General features: G+C 41.0%; 1 pseudogene across 1 annotated transcript; it reads left to right on the forward strand.

The window, feature by feature from the left end:
* Positions 1-670: 670 nt before the first annotated feature.
* On the forward strand, positions 671-9,237 carry LOC309648493 (annotated as a pseudogene). The gene is made up of 2 exons: positions 671-2,000; positions 2,672-9,237. The product of its transcript is annotated as an uncharacterized misc_RNA (transcript).
* Positions 9,238-9,478: the final 241 nt, after the last annotated feature.

The raw sequence follows: 9,478 nt of genomic DNA on the forward strand, positions 1-9,478 counted from the left end.
AGAGATTTTAATATAAAAAGTGAAATTATGCAAAAGATAGAAGAAATCATGGATAAAATCCTCTAATCCCTCTTAGTAGGCGAAATTGTTGCTAACAATGACTCAAAATTCCAGAAGCAGTGAGTCAAAACATTGTTAAACTGATTATATTAAATAAATTATTTAAACTCAAGATGAGTAAAACATTATATGAAAAAAATATTTACAATCATACTGTGAAGAGTTAACATGTTTAATATACAGTTTCTAAAACCAGAGGAAAAGTCAAGCAACCCTACAGAAAAAAATAAGACAAGATACAGACAAGTCACAGAAAAAAATTCAAATGGCTCTTAATCTCAACCCTATTTCTAGAAATCACTTCTAAAGATATATTTTCAAATATAAAACATATTAACATGCCTATTCACTGAAGTACTATTTGTAAGAAAAAACAACAGAAGACTACTGAAAGGACCAATCGTTAGGAACTGGTTGGATAATGCAGAACACATCAACATGGAGTATTATACAACTGTATAACGAATGAGAAATGTATACTACTATGGGGTCGTCTTAGGATATGCCATTAAACAAAAATGGCAAGATGACAAAAACTACATATATATATATATATATATATATATATATATATATATATATATATATATATATATATATATATATATAGTGCTACAATTTTACCTAAGAGAGGGTATGAATGTGCTTATGTCTGTGCTTATAAATGTTTCAATTAAAAGAGCAATGGGAGGATAAAACATAATACAGTGATTGAAAGCCTGTGAGGGTGGGGCAGAGAATAGAAGTGTCGTAAAAACAGAAGTTGGGTGACTCAATAAATCTTGTTTGGTAGATCTAGTGTTGGAGGTGATTTTGTCTTTCCAAAATCCTAACACAAATTTAAATTGTAAAAAGGCCCTAAGTATATATTTTTTTTAAATAAAACCAAAGAGGCTTTTAGTTTTTTAGGGCTGCCATATCAAAGTACCACAGACTGGGTGGCTTGAACAACAGCAATTTAGTTCCTCACAGTTCTGGAGGCTAGAGGTCTGAGATCAAAGTGTCAGCGGATTATTTTCTTCTCATAGTATCTCCTGAGCTTACGGATGGTCATCTTCTTGTATCTTCACATTGTCTATGCGTGTTTGTGTCCTAATCTCCTCTTCTTACAAGGATACCATATCAGATTAGGGCCCATCCAAATGACCTCATTTCACCTTAATTCTCTCTTTAAAGACCCAATCTCTAAATACAGTCACATTCTAAGGGACTGGGTGTTAGCACTTCAACATGTGAATTTTAGGGGGACACAGCTCAGCCCATAATACTGCCCAGGAATTGGTAGAGTTGGTGGCTCTTTGAAGAGCCATACGGAGGATTCCAAATGACAAGGGCACCCAATAATCAGACCGTACCAGCCTGGCTGATATGGCTGAAGGATGAAAATGAAATGCAGATGAGAGAAAAATGATTCCAAAGGACTAGTACACCCAGTAATCATATTGTACCTCTCTGATGGATACACCCCAGGGTGAAAGGAAAGGCAGGCGACTATTTATGCTTCATGGTGCCAGCCATTCTACAGAAGCTGTGGCACACCTCGGCGGAGACTGACACAGGTAAGGCATTCTAGATGTGGGGCATGGACTTTGTGCATCTCGTCCACAAGATCATGGGAGCTGGACCAATCTTCCTCATGTCCTAGACATTAAGGGAGGTAGACAGTCTTCCAAAGCCAGCCTGGTTTCTGTCTCAAGGTGGATGGGGGAGCTGGGCTAAAAAAAATTCATGCTTTAACTCATGCCCTATGTCCCCCAGGGCCCACCATGGATCCTTCATTCCTGCTGGCCTTTCCTTTGCTCCTAGCTCTGTCAACACCTTGCAATGCTTGTACTTGTAAAATTCAGCATCCTCAGACATTTTACTGCATGTCAGACGTCAGTGAGTCTAGGGAGACACCAGAGAAGCAACCACCAAGGAGGAGGTCTCACCATAGGGTGTAGAAATGCAGAGGTGGGGGAGCCCTGGTGATGTGAAAAATGTCTCCAGGAAACTTAGGATGGGGGAATCTTAAGTCAATGACCCATTTCTTTCTCCTCCCAGTGGTAATAGCTGATATACTAGAACAAGGAACTGACACCGTATTAAAACGAAGTTACAGAATCAACATCACTGAGGTAAACCCAACACTTCCTTCTTACCCTCTTCCCTCAAAATCACAAGCTGTCCAATCTGCTCTTGCCGAGGGAATTGGATGTTCTCTAGAGACCAGCAACTTCTATGAAAAACAGAGGTCCTACTCTTTCTATCCGTCCCATCACAGGTACTCAAGTTTCCCAGGAAGGTCCCCAAAATCAATTACGTTTACACACCCAAGGATAGGGATAGCTGTGGTTACGAGGTGGGGACTTCTCAAGCATCACAGTTACCTATTGCAGGTGAGCACCCTGGCCCCACACAGCGCCGCCGCCTTGCTGCCCGCTCTACTTCTGCAACTGCAGCACCCCCGAGCACCAAGGGCCCCTTCTCCATGACCTGACACATTCTTCCCAGGGAAGGATGCTGGACCATCATTCATGGCCGACTCCACACCAGCCTCAGGGTTTCCAGACCCTCTGGGGCCAACTACCTAGGGGCCAGCGCGTGTCCTTCCCTGGGGTCACCCACACAGGCTGTGTTGACTCTCAGGCCATGCTCTCTGATCACCACGGGGTATCTGAGGAGGGGGCACTGTACTTCACAAAATGCCACCCGGTATACTTCTGGTACCGGCTCACCAGGGAGCAGAGATTAGGTTTCAAGGCACTGGACAAAAAAGGAGGCAAATGTCACGTGAGTGGCCTCCTAAGCCTTTTTTCTCTGCAGCCCAGGCACCGGTGGTTGTCCCACGTCCTTGTGCCCAGAGCTCTCTCCCTTCTATCTCCCTCTACGGATGACCCCTTCTATCTCACCTTCTTCCTATTCCCTGGCCGCCTCCTGCCCCAGTTTCCCTCCTGTTCCCCGCCCATCTCACTCTTCCCTTTAGCCTCTACCTGTATTCAGACCCTTGTCTTTTTAGGGTGGGGCTGTGAACAGGAGTGGGTAGGGGGTGGCAACAGCCCTGGATCTCCCTCCACCTCTAGGTTCAGCCATGCCTCCTCTGCTGGCGCCCTTGCCCTCAACCTGATGTCAAAGAGTGTGTGCGGCAGCACAGAGCCTGTGACTACCACATACGGGAAGGAAACCAGTCCTTGTACTCCATGTGTGCCCTCACGCGCTATGGTCACTGTGAATGGACCAGAATCCAGACTCACGATTATCAACCCGAAACCACTACTCCAGAAACAATTCCTGAGATGCTACCTTTTACAGTATAGGGTTTTAATATTCCGTTTTTTGACTTGGCTATTCTTAACAGAATTGAGTTAGTTTTGTATACATTCATTGAGATGAACACTTAAGTTTTGTTTACTTTCTGCAAGTAGTGTATGCATCAATAAAATTTATAAAAATAAATCCCAAGGGCTTCCCTGGTGGCGCAGTGGTTAAGAATCTGCCTGCCAATGCAAGGAACACGGGTTCGAGCCCTGGCCCAGGAAGATCCCACATGCCGTGGAGCAACTAAGCCTGTGGCCACAACTACACAGCCGGAGCCCTAGAGCCTGCAAGCCACACTACTGAGCCCACGTGCCACAACTACTGAAGCCTGCGTGCCTAGAGCCCATGCTCCGCAACAAGAGAAGCCACGACAATGAGAAGTCCCCACACCACAACGAAGAGCAGCCCCCGCTCACCGCAACTAGAGAAAGCCCACGCACAGCAACGAAGACCCAACACAGCCAAAAATAAATAAATAAATAAATTTATAAAAAAAATAATAATAATAAAATAAATCCCAAGCTGACAAACCCAACCCTGGTAACAAATTCCTTTTATCTTCTCAATTCTTCAATCATCTCTTATCTCTTATTCATCCAGCAACAGCATGCCTGACCCTAATCCTTCTCATTCCAGAGTTCCTGACATTTCCTCAACCTACAAAAAGCAAGAGCCCTGGGCTCACACAAAGGGATAAATCCAGAGAGACTGGAGTCAGTCTCCACCTGACATGCCCTGACCCTTTCCCACATGATATGCAGAAGCAAGAATTACTGGGCCAGGGAGAAAAAATACACCTTATTCCCACTGAATCAAGACTCCTTTGCAAATATAAAAATCATTCTTTGTCAGAGTAAAGTCCTGACAATAAAATATGAAACTCAGACTTTTACAAGAACAAAAAGAGGAATATTTTTAGGACTTCAAACTCAAAAGGCACACAATATGAAGAAAAATATTAATAAATTTGAGTACTTTAAAAATAAAACATCTTTCCAAAAGTAAAATAAAGCACCATGAACACTATAAAAATATAAGATGCAGACATAGATTGGAATTATAGCAGACTTACAGCATTATGGTAAAAATGAGGTCTCAACAATGAATGTTTTAAGGAATTAATTGAAGTTTTCCTTTGAACACAATTTTTTGCCTTGAAAATTTTCCACAGTCCTTCTGAAAACAGTGTCTTCTCTCTTTATTCATTTTATTCAATTAATTTTTTTCAATTTTGGAATAATTTTGGATTTACAAAAAAACAGTACCAAAATGATTACAGAGAATTCATATGTACCCTTTACGTAGTTTGCCCTAATGATAACATCTTATGTAATGATGATACATTTGTCAAAACTAAGTAATTAACATGAATACAATACTATGAACTGAATGACACTCTGTTCAGACTTCCACACCTTTTCCTTTCACCTGTGCCAGAACCCAATCCTGGATACTGCAGAAATTAGTCATCCTGCCTCCTCGGTCTTCTCTGGTCTGTGATAGCTTTTTAGTTTAACTTTGTTTTTCATGACCTTGCAATTTTTCTGGTCAGGTGTTTCACAGGCTGTTCCTCAATTTGGGTTTGGCTGATGGGTTTTCATGATTAGACTGGGGCTATCAATTTTGGGGAAGAGGACCACAAAGAGGAATTTTTTTTTTCATTGCACCGTATCACAAGTACATAGCATTGACACTACATCACTCATGACATTAACAATGACTACTTGGTTAAGGTGGTGTCTGCCAGGGTTCTCCACTGTAAAGCCATGATTTTTCCTTTTCTACGCTCTATTGACCATGCCCATGGTTATTTTTTTTTCTATAACTGAACAATGGAATTTAGAAACCCATACCTGGGCGCTGGGTTGTTCATTGTCACTGGGGTCACTGCTTCCAGGCCCTCTCAGTAAACAGAGCTAGAAAATAAATGTATGCATACTAATTCATGTATATACACATAGACATAACTATTTCTATATCTCCCTCAATATATATTAAAATAAACATGAGTTCATACTATCTCCAACTATAGAGTAATACAGGGTTAATTCTAGCCCTCACCCCTTGATTATATTTGTACCTTTTTTCTCTGATAATAAGAAACCTGATTCCCATTTTATACAATTTATTTACTTATTTGTTCGTCTCTAGTACACATATAAAATAGTTTCAGAATTTTCAACATATACACCTGTGAAAATAATTTTATCAACTAGAGTTATCAGGTTTACGTAGTTTTTACATACATCTACTCAGATTTATGGTCCCTACCCTTGGGCACAAAGCTTCCCGAAGCATCTGTGTCCATTCTGGGAGAGGAAGCCCTGCAGGGGAGATGGTGTTCCTGGCCCAGACTCAGAAATCTGGGCAGACTTACATGCGGTGTCAGGAATAAAGGCACTGCCTGGTAATTACACCTCTACAATCCACCTAATTTATCCAGACTCCTAATTTCAAGCTTCCAAGAAGCAGGTCCTCCCATTTAAAGCTCTCAGAATAAGATAGAGCTCCTGGAAAAAGAATTAAGAATCTGAGTGGGTATAGTTATGGTTAATAAGCATAATGGGAGGCTGCAAAATCCATAGACCAATTGTCTGTGATCTCATCCTCCCTGGAGTTCAACAATCAACCCTGGAATCAAAGGATGATTCAGAAAATAGAGCAACTATGGGACAGATGGCATACCTGTCACAGATTGGGGGAACCAAATGGGCACAAGGAGGTTTTCTGTGGCTACAAGGCCACACACACACACACACATAGATGCACACATACACACACACACACACACACAGAGTTACAAAAAATGTTTTAAAATATTTGTGTATACATTGATAACATATATTTCCTAGCTTAGTGTGGTGAGTGACTAAGTGAAATAAAATTTGTCAGTAGCACAGGCAACAGATACAACACAAAAAGCAAAAATCTATAAAAGACAAACTGATAAATTGTGCCTCATTAAAATGTAAGACTCCCACCCTTCAAAAGCTGTAACTCCAAAAATAAAAGAATAAGCTTCGGAAAGAAGAGTTATATGCAAAATATATATTATCTGACAAACAACCTGTATCCAGAATACATTAAAGAAAATAAAAAAACCTCTTACCACTTAATAATAAAAAGAGAAACAATATAAATGGGCAAAGTATTTGAATAGATATTTTATAAAACATGGTACATGAATGTCTAATAGTCCCTTACAATATTTATTGGAAAAATATATGTAAAACCTCTGCAAGATACAACTTCACATCCACTACAGTGGCTAAATTAATGACTGGTAATACCAAGTGTTGACAAGGATTTGAAGTACCTGGAACTCTTCTTTTTTTTTTTTTTAATTTATTTATTTTATTTATTTATTTTTGGCTGTGTTGGGTCTTCGTTGCTGCACGTGGGCTTTCTCTAGTTGAGGTGAGCAGGGGCTACTCTTCCTTGCGGTGTGCGGGCTTCTCATTGTGGTGGCTTCTCTTGTGGCGGAGCACAGGTTCTAGGTGCATGGGCTTCAGTAGTTGCGGCACACAGGCTCAGTAGTTGTGGCTCGTGGGCTGTAGAGCGCAGGCTCAGTAGTTGTGGTGCACAGGCTTAGTTGCTCTGCAGCATGTGGGATCTTCCCGGACCAGGGCTCGAACCCGTGTCCCCTGCATTGGCAGGCGGATTCTTAACCACTGCGCCACCCAGGGAAGCCCCTGGAACTCTTCTAAATTGCTCTTGGGAGTACAAAATATGACAACCAATTTGGAAAAAGCCCAACAGTTTCTTATGAAGCTAATGATAAAATTATCATATGATCAACAGATTACAGCCTTAGAATCTACACAAATAATGAAAACATATGACAACAGAGACTGGTAAGGACTGTATGTAACAGCTTTATTCATAACGGCCAAAATCTTGAGAAAAAACAATTTTCCATCAGAAATTGACTGAATAAACAAATTTTGGTTTATTCATACAATGTAACAGTGACTAGTAAGAAAGGGAATGAACTATTAGTACAGGCAACAACATGGATAAATCTTAAAAAGACTGTGTTGAGAGGAAGAAGCCATTTACCAAAGAGATTATGCTATACTAACCTATTTATATTAAATTCTAAAATATGCAAAATTAATCAATATTTATAGAAATTAGGTCAATGTTTGTCCAAAGCTGGCATGGGTGAATGATTAACTCCAAAGGGATATGAGGGAATTGGAGTATTTATGCTATTGTTCTACATCTTGACCGAGGTATTGTTACATAGTGTGTTTATTCATAAAAATTCTTTAGACTGTGTGATTGAAATGTGCATGTCATGTTGTGTGTCCATTTCTTTAACATATTTGATTAAACTGGTAACCATCATTTTATTACTTCTTGTGAGTCCATGGATTGGCTGGGGGGATTTTTTCCCCTCCGTGTGATGCCAGCTATGGCTACAATCAACTGCAGATGGAAATGGGCTGAAATATCCATTTGCCACTGCCCAAGAGTTCACATATTGTTATGCACTGAATTGTGTTCCCCCAAAATTCGTATGTTGAAGTCCTAACCCCCGGAATCTCAGAATGAGTATTTAGAGAGAAGGTCTTTTAAAAGGGAATTAAGGTAAAATGAGGTCATTAGAGTGGGCCTTAATCCAACATGACTGGTATTCTTATTTTAAAAGGGAGACTAGGGGCTTCCCTGGTGGTGCAGTGGCTAAGAATCCGCCTGCCAATGCAGGGGACACGGGTTCGAGCCCTGGTCCAGGAGGATCCCACATGCCGCGGAGCAACTAAGCCCGTGCGCCACAACTACTGAGCCTACGTTCTAGAGCCCACAAACCACAACTACTGAGCCCGCGTGCCACAACTACTAAAGCCCGCGCGCCTAGAGCCCGTGCTCTGCAACAGGAGAAGCCGCCGCAATGAGAAGCCCGCGCACCACAACGTAGAGTAGCCCCCTCTCGCCACAACTAGAGAAAGCCCGCGCACAGCAACAAAGACCCAACGCAGCCAAAAATAAATAAATAAAATAAATAAATTTATTAAAAAAAAAGGGAGATTAGGACACAGACACACACAGAGGGAAGACCAGGTGAAGACACAAGGAGAAGACAACCATCTACAAGCCAAGGAGACAGGCCTTCAGAAGAAACCAACCTTACCAACAGCTTGATCTTGACTTTTTGCCTCCGCAATTGCGAGAAAATAAATTTCTGTAGTTTAAGCTACCCAGTCTGTGGAACTTTGTTATGGGAGTCCCAGCAAACTAATACATGTATCTTTTAACTTTAGGTCACTTCTCTTTTCACCGAAAAAATGTGACCAGGAGCACTTCTTTGTATTCTCTATACTGGGAGAATTTTTCTCTCACCTCTTTCCTTCAAGATCACCCTTGAGTGGGCACAGTATATGGTAGCCATGCATTTTCAGCTTGTATCAACATACCAAGCCAACCCATCTATTAACCAGTCTGGATCTATCCTTGTCTATCAGGTTGCCAAAAGTTGTAAGTGTAGACAAAGGCTTTGGTACAATACTACTGGATGATATGGGTTCTGGGCTACCTGCTTTGCAGCTTTTTTTGCCCTCAAAATCTGTTCATGCTCAGTCCTGGGTGTAGCACTTCCATCATTCAGTAAATTTTTGCTGAGATGGCTTGAACTTACGATTTAGAGATTTGACCAAACCCACTTCTGGCCAGAAAGCACTTGGATCTGTCTATACCATGGTGCAACAGCCTCCCGTGATCTATATTTCTAAGGGTCATATTGAGAATTTAAATATATAGGTATATTGGGGAACTTAACTCATTCTTTCTTTAGGATGTTAATAGTGGCACCAATTTCTGTCATTATACCCAAATTATGATGTTGTTTTATTACCTTGGCCAGGGGCTCAATTTCAGAGTCACTGAATGATCTGTTTTAAGGCCAGGACTCCCTTAATTACCTAGATCCTGTATGATTCCAGTCAAACAGGGATTCCAAATGACACTTGGGTATTCCAGACATCAAAGTCAATTTTGACCTGTGTCCGACAGTTTTTAAAATACTTAGTTATTCTCCTTGCCCCAGTGTATAGTTATTTTTTTAAAAAGCACTGAGTCCTCCTGAGGAAGGACTGGTGAAATCATTATCATATAAACTTAC

Source organism: Balaenoptera physalus (assembly GCF_965194825.1).
Source record: "Balaenoptera physalus genome assembly, chromosome: 19".
Taxonomy (NCBI): Eukaryota; Metazoa; Chordata; class Mammalia; order Artiodactyla; family Balaenopteridae; genus Balaenoptera; species Balaenoptera physalus.